The sequence below is a fragment of the Micrasema longulum genome, unplaced genomic scaffold (genome assembly GCF_059751315.1).
Source record: "Micrasema longulum isolate JH-2025_06_02 unplaced genomic scaffold, ASM5975131v1 h1tg000041l, whole genome shotgun sequence".
NCBI lineage: Eukaryota > Metazoa > Arthropoda > Insecta > Trichoptera > Brachycentridae > Micrasema > Micrasema longulum.
Genome location: NW_028277248.1, coordinates 567,219 through 576,936, shown reverse-complemented (window position 1 = coordinate 576,936; position 9,718 = coordinate 567,219).

The window sequence follows — 9,718 nt, the reverse complement described above, 5'->3', positions numbered from 1 at the left end:
GCTGGAGTTGGGGTTTTTCCATGTACCGGTTAGACAGCCACAGTTCTCCTTTGTGATCTGCTAGTTCTAGAATCAACAATCACATGCACTTGACTATCCTCAGGATCCATATAAATGGTAATCAGTATGAGGATAAGGCTGATAGACGATATTATATTTGGCTCTGGACTTGATTGTTATAAAACGAGTCTGATTTATTTTTCCGTAAATAGTTTTATTTTATAAATTATTTTATTGTTTCAATTATCCGAAAAAATGAACAAATATATTTACTAGGCTTACAAAAAATACATACAATAAAAATACTTTTTTTAAAAATTTTATTTGTGGATGTAGCCACTCCACTGCCTATAGGCGTATTCTGGAGTGTCAGTGTATTATTTATTTTATACATAAGAGTACTTTTGCATCAATTATAGTTGCAGTTTAATATTTTCAAAAAATAAAAAGGATTAGAAACGTTTTGAAATACATTCTCGTACATGACCTTAAAAGAGAAACAATAAAAACAAATTTTACTCAGATATATGAAATATATTCCTTAGCTTCTTTAATTTTATTTAGACTTCAAAAATGTTTGTATTATTTTTTTATACAGAATAATGTTCCCTCACTGGGGTGTTCCGTGCTGAGGGAAACATTTTACAATAAATAAAACATGCATCAAATTAGTTATTTAACAAATTTAACATAATAATTAAATAAAAACGTAATTAATCTAATTAACCTAATTATCATTCGCATAATAAGCAATATAAACTAAAATAATCATAAAAAACATAACCAATTTACATAATGATAAATAATAAATAAAATAAAAAATAAAAAATTAAATAGACCTGTATACCAAATTACAGAGCACGAAACATAAAAGAGGCCATTGAAATACACATACACCCAAATAATATAAACAAAGACGACGGGCTTAAATTAAACTCAACATGGTTCCTAGTATTGCATACTTTAAAAATGAATAGAGATGTGCCTACTGCCAACTGTGACGCGGTACAAATTACTTGTAGTTAATCACATACTTTTTTCTACAAAACACTCAGGTTACCCTGAAGATGGCTCCTGCAATGGTATCTGAAACGTCGGAACAAATCTAACACACACGGTATCACCCAAAAAAGCTAAATATTTATTTCTATTTAATACTGTCCGGTAAAAAAAACTGAAAATATTATAGGATACAATATTATACTTAAGACAAGTCAATATGTAAAAAATATATTTAACTCTTGTGTGGCTGTGATGTCACACTAGTTGACATAGGACACAAGACTTGATAAATCTGTCTTATTTTTTAAAATGATGAATTCATATTTTTTGTATTCTTCAAATGGACATTTTCACACCCAATTTGGTAAGTAAAATTTTTATAACTATGCTAAATTTTGATACGAAAAATATTTATCCTTGCTACGTGAAGAATAAATGTCCGCTAATTCAGCGATACATCTATACAGATACCCTATACAAAAGAGAGTACGAAGATATAAGTCATAACAAGGAAGACAGAGACGCTGTTCTGCGGCGGGTGAAGTCTTCAGTCGGTTGATGACAATGATGGGGGACGCACGCGCGTAACATAAGCGGCGTATTAGTGATTTTTGATTTATTTTGCTATAACAGGGTTAAATTTATGTTTATTTGCATAAATTATGGAAAAGGAATTATTAAACAGTATGTCTCCATGTTCTGAATTTTAGAATATAGCGTCTTTTACTAGTGGTAACACGACGTTACATCACCGCGCGCAAAGGGATTATTTACCACAGTCTTTTAAGAGTTAAAAACTATTAATTTTGTAATAAAAAAATCAATCTCAACTTATCTGGTGAAGTGTTTTTCTTGGCAAGGGTATTTTTTTATTTATTTATTTATTTATTCACACTTTTTATCAAAATACAATTCCATATTCACTTTGCCCAGCTAACAAGGGTACATACCCCGTTCCAAGCTAGGCAATTACATTTTTATATATTATAATAGTTAACAAATTAATATAAAGTACAGACAAACAAAATATAAACTTATTCGGATACACAATTTGATTCATATACATACAGACATACACATATATACACACATGTATATATAAATATACACATATATACACATGTACATACACACACACGTACATACACCCATGCGCATACACATACATACATTCATAAAAACATAGACAATTTATTTATGCGAAACTTCATGGTTGTCATCTATAAATATATTTTTTTTTAATTATTCCTTATTTTTTATATTTTATTTTTGACATCCAGTAAGGTTCTCCAATGCTATTTATTTATTTATTTTGTTCTTTAACGCCCAATTGCCAATTAATTGACAATCAAACCATAAAACGCATTTTACCGCAATATTAAAATATATATGTAAATAATAAATACAAAACCTGGGAATAAGAAAAGTTGGACCTTTGAAGAATTTAATGATCTGTTATTGTCGCTATAAAACCCCTGGAAATATCAGACAATATGTAAAATTAATTTCGGAATACAATAATTATTGTCTTCGGCGGTCTATGGGGATGTATTAATAACCAGTTATCTTAACTGTTTCGACCTCTTACATTGGCGGAAGGGTGGTATTTTAAATGGCTAACTTGAATACTGAATGTCTCCAAGAAACATGCATTCCAATATACATATACGAGTATCCTTTCATTTCAACTTTTGTAACGGGGACAATTGTATCGTTGATATTTTTATTATTTTATTTTAATGGTTAAAAAAGTGTACATTTTATGATATAAGTTAATTCATTTGCGTGTTAGTGTTGTTAACAACTGATCAAGTGTTGGTGATAGGGAAGTTTTCCAGTTTTTAACTTTTTTATTATTTTATTATTGCAAAAAAAATATCAATTTTGGGAAGGATCAGAAGATTTATTGATAAGGACTCCTGCAAAACTATTTACAAAGCAATTATTGAACCACACGTTAACTACTGTAGTAGCATTTTATTTTTATCAAACAAAGAAAACGTAGATTAACTAACTGTATTACAAAATAAAGCCTTTAGAATCATTTTAAAAAAAAACAGATATACGAGGGTAAAGTCGATGGTAAATGAAATGAAATTATTAACATATAAACAAAGAATATTTTACAATACAATGATATTTGTTCTTAAATTATAAGCTCTAATAAAAAAACAGAATTTTGGAAAAAAATTGATCGGAACCAGCATGAACACGATCACAATACTAGAGAAAAGAACAAAATTAGACTTCCATTTAGGAAAAAGGCAAAGTCACAAAATTCAATTTTATTTAAAGCAATTAAAAAGTATTACGAAATGGAAAAAAACATTTATGAAGAAAAAAACATATCAAAATTTAAAATAATGGTCAAGACATATGTGATAAACAATTAATAAATTAAATATATTTTCAATGTTATTATTAGAACACACATAACAATATGTATGATATGTGTGCCCTACTTTAAGATTTAAATAAAAAAAATAAAATAAAAAAGACTACCAAGCAGAGCCAAAAAAAAATTTCGTGTTTATGTATCCGTATATTCTCAAATCTCGAAATTTCACCGCCTCTACGTCATAATTTTAAGTCGGTGAGTTTTCCTGACATTTAAAATCAAAACCCATCTTTCATCAAAACACGCTTAGCGTTAAAAAACATAGCAACCCGGAAACCATAAATCCATCACAACGCTAATATTAATTGATAATTGTTAACACGGGTTCGCGTGAACCAGAAAAACAGAGTTCGAGAAACAGTTTGCAGTACAATTTCGTACTGTAATTTTTACAGCGTGAAGGACAACATTTTCAATGGACAAAATCCGATTTCCCGTTGCTCTGAACTTAATCATTTATAAAAAAGGTACATTTAAAATAACATCCTCTGCGTGGTTGATTGTCTGTCTCCGGGCGGAATGAACAATATATTTTGGTATGACAAAACTATTTTCAAGACAGGTGTTAAGGACTGGATTTTCCTTAGTAGGAGGAGTTGAACTGACGAGAAAACTCTTTGTTAATTTTCTGAATCTTTAAGTTTACTCTTTACCATATTAATGTGCCTTATAAATGTTTATTATATATATTTTTTTTGGTTTCTGATCCTATATTTGTGGTGTTATACTCATGTGTATGTGTCATCTTCGTCCTATCTCATCACAGGACTTTAATAATTATAGAATTTTCTATCCAGAATTTTAAGAAATCTATTCTGTATCCTAATTTAGTTGTGATATGTATGAATTGTATATTGATGGTTTCAAACAACAGAAGCAAACTCAATATGGCTGCTATCGTATGCATTATATAAAATTTTGAGTGATGCGGTTGTTAATTAGAACCAAATTAAGCTGCATAATCGCCTTCTGGAAAACTGGTAATAAAACAAATACAAAAAGGTTTGACAATTAGTTCTTAATGTAAATGAAAACGGTATAAATTGTAAACAGCCAGGATTTGTAGACGGTACCACCTGTTTCATGTACCAATAAGTAAAACATCGTATGTTAAAAATGCTTTTTTTCGTAGGACTTTTTCAATGTACAATACAAAATTTAAAAATATAGATTATACAAACATCACTCTGTCAGATTTAAAATTTACACTAAAAATGTATTATGTAACTTAGTAGACATTATAATAATAAATATGTACATCTCCCCCCCCCCTCCTTATCCTCTCTTCAGGCATTTTTGTCCTTATCCCGCCCAATTTACAGTAACTTAATGTTCTTAAAATTAATAATAAAAAAATCTTTGATTATTGAGTACTTGAAAATAACATTTTTATATGTATAAATTGTATGTATTTATTTGATATGTAATGTATATTTTCTTTACTAACTTTGTATACTATGTGGAAATCTGCTATTAGTTCTGAGTTTATACACTATATCTGTTTGTTTACTAAAAATATGTATGTAGAACTGTTGATTTCCCTAATAAAATAAAATAAATAAACAAAATTGCACTGGGAACTAAAAATACTAAAAATTCTTGAATACACTAATGTAATACCAGACCACAACAACAATATTATTATTAAAAGGGAAGACCAACGGACAGTAAAAAATACTACTCTAGTGTACATAGAATACAAGATTTGATATATCTCTCTTATTAATTAAAATGATAAAATAGTATTTTTTGTGGTCTATAAATTTACATTTTCACACCGGATTTGGAAAGCGAAATTTGAATAAATATGCTGGATTAAGTATAACCATAGTAAGGATGAAAAATATATTTATCCTTACTATGCGAAGAATAATTATACGAATAAAAATGATATCAATACCTCAATAAATCTGTTTTACTGTGTAAGATCATGAGAATATTTTTTTTTTTATTTATACTTTAACATTGCTTGTATTCTTTTTTTTATGCAGAATAATGTTCCCTCACTGGGGTGTCCCATGCCGAGGGAAACATTTAGCAAAATGTGAAACATACCTATGATTAGCTCTTTAACAAAGTTAACATAATAATAACAATAAAAAAAACGTTATTAATCCAATTGACTTAATTATAGTTAACATAATAAACAAAAATATTTATAAAAAACATAACCGATTTATATATATAGACCAATTTTAAAAAATCATAAACAGTGCCTACATTTTACCAATTTGGCTTGATCCACTCTTCGATCCGTGCGCAACCCACCTCCACTATCCATTTCTTAATATCAATTTTATATTGCGAGAACTTACTAATTGTCCTTATGGATAATGGAAGTAGATTGTACACTTTAACCGAGTAGTAGGTCAATCCTCTTTGACCGAAGGTTGTATTTATTTTTTTATTTTTTAGCAGGATCAGGGTGGAGTATCTAGATACTCTTGTATTTGTAACGGAAGGTAGATAATAATGTTTACGTTCATATAGTCACAAAGTTTTTACATAAAGTTGTTTTATAGATTTGGCATTAAGATTCTCAATTATACCGAGGGAGCTAGTTCTGATTGGAACTCTTAAGATAGTTTTTATTAAAGCTTTTTGTGCAATTATTATTTCCTTGATCAGTGTGTCGTTTGCACATCCCTATCCAATTATCCCATATTCCAAAACTGATTGAGTTATTGAAATGTTAATGCAAATTATTTAACTTATAACAATGAAGACAGACGCTGTTTTAGTTATTTATTTAAAAATTCAAGTACAAAGAATAAGTCTTTTGCAGACTTATTGCTAATAGCAATATCTTCCAGCCAACCAAAAAACCGACTGGTCTAAAGAAAAGTTGGTCAAAACTTTCTACTTAAAAACCATAAATGAATATCAGAAAATACAAACATAAATTAAAAATAGCTCAATTAATTCAAACTTTTATTTGGTTTTATAATTAGGAGAGAAGGCTTGCACATATTAACTTTTTTTTAAATACATTATTTTAAATATATTGTGGAATCAGATAACGAGTTTGAAAGGAAAGAGAAAGGGGAACATAGAAAAGAAAAGGGAATAAAAATATAATAATAAATAAAAAAACCGGTAAAATTCAGAGAGTTCAGGATTCTGGGGATATATAATAATGTTTCGGGGGTCTCTTGAAGGTGGCTAAAAAGATGCATTTTGTATATAAAGAGGTAGCTCATTTCATTGTTTTGTGAGTGGCGTTTGTATGAAAAAGACATAAACAAAGAAGAAATCCGTTCAATCAGTCGGTTATTGACAGTGAGCAGGAGTGCATACTAGTTAAATGGTGTATCAATGATTTTTTATTTATTTGGTGACTGCGGGCCTAATCAGGTTGTGGTCTTGTGGCTAGTGTCTCGGACTCACGGACCAAAGGTCCGTGGTTCAAATCTCTCTCTACCACAACTCGATTCAATTTTCTAATAGTGAGTAATTTACAACTTGTTGAACTCATATAGTGTCCATGCGGCTCGGCTGTGGAATCATCACCCATCCACCTCAAAGATGTTACTACATTATCTCTGTTTAAATCACGTCTGAAGAAACATCTCCTTTCTCTTCCTTAATCTCTCCTCCTTTCCTTTTTCCTCTTTCCGCTTTTTTCCTTTTTCCCATTGAGTAATAGTTTTGATTTAAGGTAATTTATAAACAAATACGTTTATTTCTATTTTTATATATTTTTAACTTTTTAATTTTTTTTTTCCTATTGAATATGTTCTGTAACTTGAATTATAAAAATAAAACTTTTATTTTATTGGTTGGTTGGAAGAAATTGCCATTTGGCAATAAACCCGCCAATGTACAAATAACATTATGTACAAAAAGTTAAAATAAATAAATAAATAAAATTGCCCCAAAATTAAATATTTGGGTCAATCATAAGAACGGAAATATTTATTTAAAAAAATTAAATAATAATGATATTATAATTTTGATAAACTATGGAATAAGAATTATTAAGCTGTAAGTTTCTGTTTTTTTTTCGTCCTTCAAGAATATTCTGTCTTTTACTTGAGGCAACACGATGTTACATCTCTGCGTGTAAAGAAATTTTGTAGTACAGCCTTTTATGAGTTAATTTTCAGACCTATGAACTTTAAGTAAGTCTTTTTTTTACGGCGGGGACGGCTTTATTAATTTAATATAAAACAAATAAAGCTCTGTTTTATTATTACTAGACTGTACTGTTTCCTGATTCGTTCCCTGAAAAATTTGAATTTCGAATTAAGCGCAGTCACATCTGCAGAGATTATAACTGAGCCACCTCCCACCATAAAACTTTCCAACGCTCTGATTCAACGGCTGAATAATATATTAATATATATGTCGTTGTAACAATGTTATACCTACAGCAAATTTAATTTTGCTCCTAACTTTCAATTGGGTTCTTAAAATATATTAAAATTAATTGCAACAGAATTGAAAAGCATTTTTTGATAGGGTAATGTGGAAGTATGGCATTTTCGGGTCTTGTGACCTGTCATTGGCTGATTAAGCTAGCCACTTAACTCACTGTACCTGCCTTATCTACAAACATTTGGACATACTTAAAATCGGGTTGTGGTCCCGTGGCTAGTGTTGCGGACTCACGAATCAGAGGTCCACGGTTCCGAACCCCACTCTATCCCAACTTAATTTCCATTTTCGAATAGTGAGTTATTTACAACATGTTAAAAATGGTTACCAAAATTAAGTATAAGTACGCAAAAAAGTTGTAATCAATACTAAATAACCTAATATGTTCTAATTCTAAAGTATTAGTCAGCGCGTTTGTTTACCACCTCAGTCTCAGGTTTGATTCCCAGCCTGGTTTACTTTAAAACAATAATCTTCAAACATTTTTTTACACTATACTACATATTTTATAAATCCTGGACTGGTACATGAATCATTAGACTCATCAGCTTACCTTTCATGTAACAAAATCGATCCATATTTCATTTTTTAATTTTTATTTTTATTATTTTTGAAACCAACAAATCATAGTTATAAACAATACATACAGAATGACAACAAATAGAAAGATCAATTACGGGTTTTATATAGGAACCAAAATATAAAAAACAAAACGTACAGTTTGCTAGGGGTGCAAGAAAGTGGGATGGGAAAATAAGGAAGGAAGAGAAGAAAGAAAAAGAAATGGCGGTGCCCTATGCACCACTAGGGATAAACAAGTTATGGTAATTTATGATAATTATGTGTAAGTCAATAATAGGACGTCCATTAATTTCCGTTTCAAGTTTAGAGATTATTATTATTATTGTGGTCAAATAAATACATAAGTTGAAGTGAACCAAGTATTTTGATTTCAAATTTATATTAAAAACGTAAGGTTTAAAAACACCTAATATTTATGTTATTATCCTAATGTCCAAGATGAAATCTATCACTATTCCTTAATGTTATTAAATGTTTGAACATAACCACTTACCGACTTTTCTACGTCTAACTTTCGAGACGTACCCGTCTCTTCGTCCGGACACCGATGAAAACCAACATTCAAAATCCATTATACGCCTTTAGCATAGTTGCTGCATAAAAATATACAGCCAACACCACATTCATTTTATTGATAAAATAAATATATAAAAAAAAATATCGATGTCCTTACAAAATTCAAACTAAAGGTAAAAATATTTGTTTATCAACCTCCTTAATCAAATGTTGCTTTTTAACATTTTAATCATATTTATGTTTTTTATTTTAAAATTTAGGAAAAGTTTTTTTTTTGCTATTTTTTTTCAATGTATTTTCTACAGTACATGAAGTTTTTTTGTTAAGTAACTTGAAAACTTATTTTGTAATTTTCTTCACCATGTCATATTATGTATGTGGGTGAATGTGTATGTTCGTGTAAGTGAGTGTGCATGTGCGTGTATATGTGTGTGTAATTATACATACGTGCGCACGCATGCTCATTTGCATGCATATGTATATGCACTTATTTATAAAAAAATACTATATACCTTCATTTATTTTTTGAAGTATATGTTTATTTTGTATTTAAATTATTAATATGTAATCCCACAGCATGCACAAGAGGTTGCTTTTTTTTGGTGTGGTATTCCGTTTCGTTTTTTGTTTTTGTGTTTTGCTTTATTATGTATTTCTTTTTGTTAACATGTTGTATCTTCATATTATATTAAATAAAATAAAAAAATAATTAATAAGCACAGGCACTGATCAGGATAATTATGCACTGATGAAGACACGGGTAAGTCTCGAAACCGGTTAAGATACAAAAGTTGGTAAGTGGTTATATATAAGTATTTAATAACGTTAAGTAAAATGTTTGAC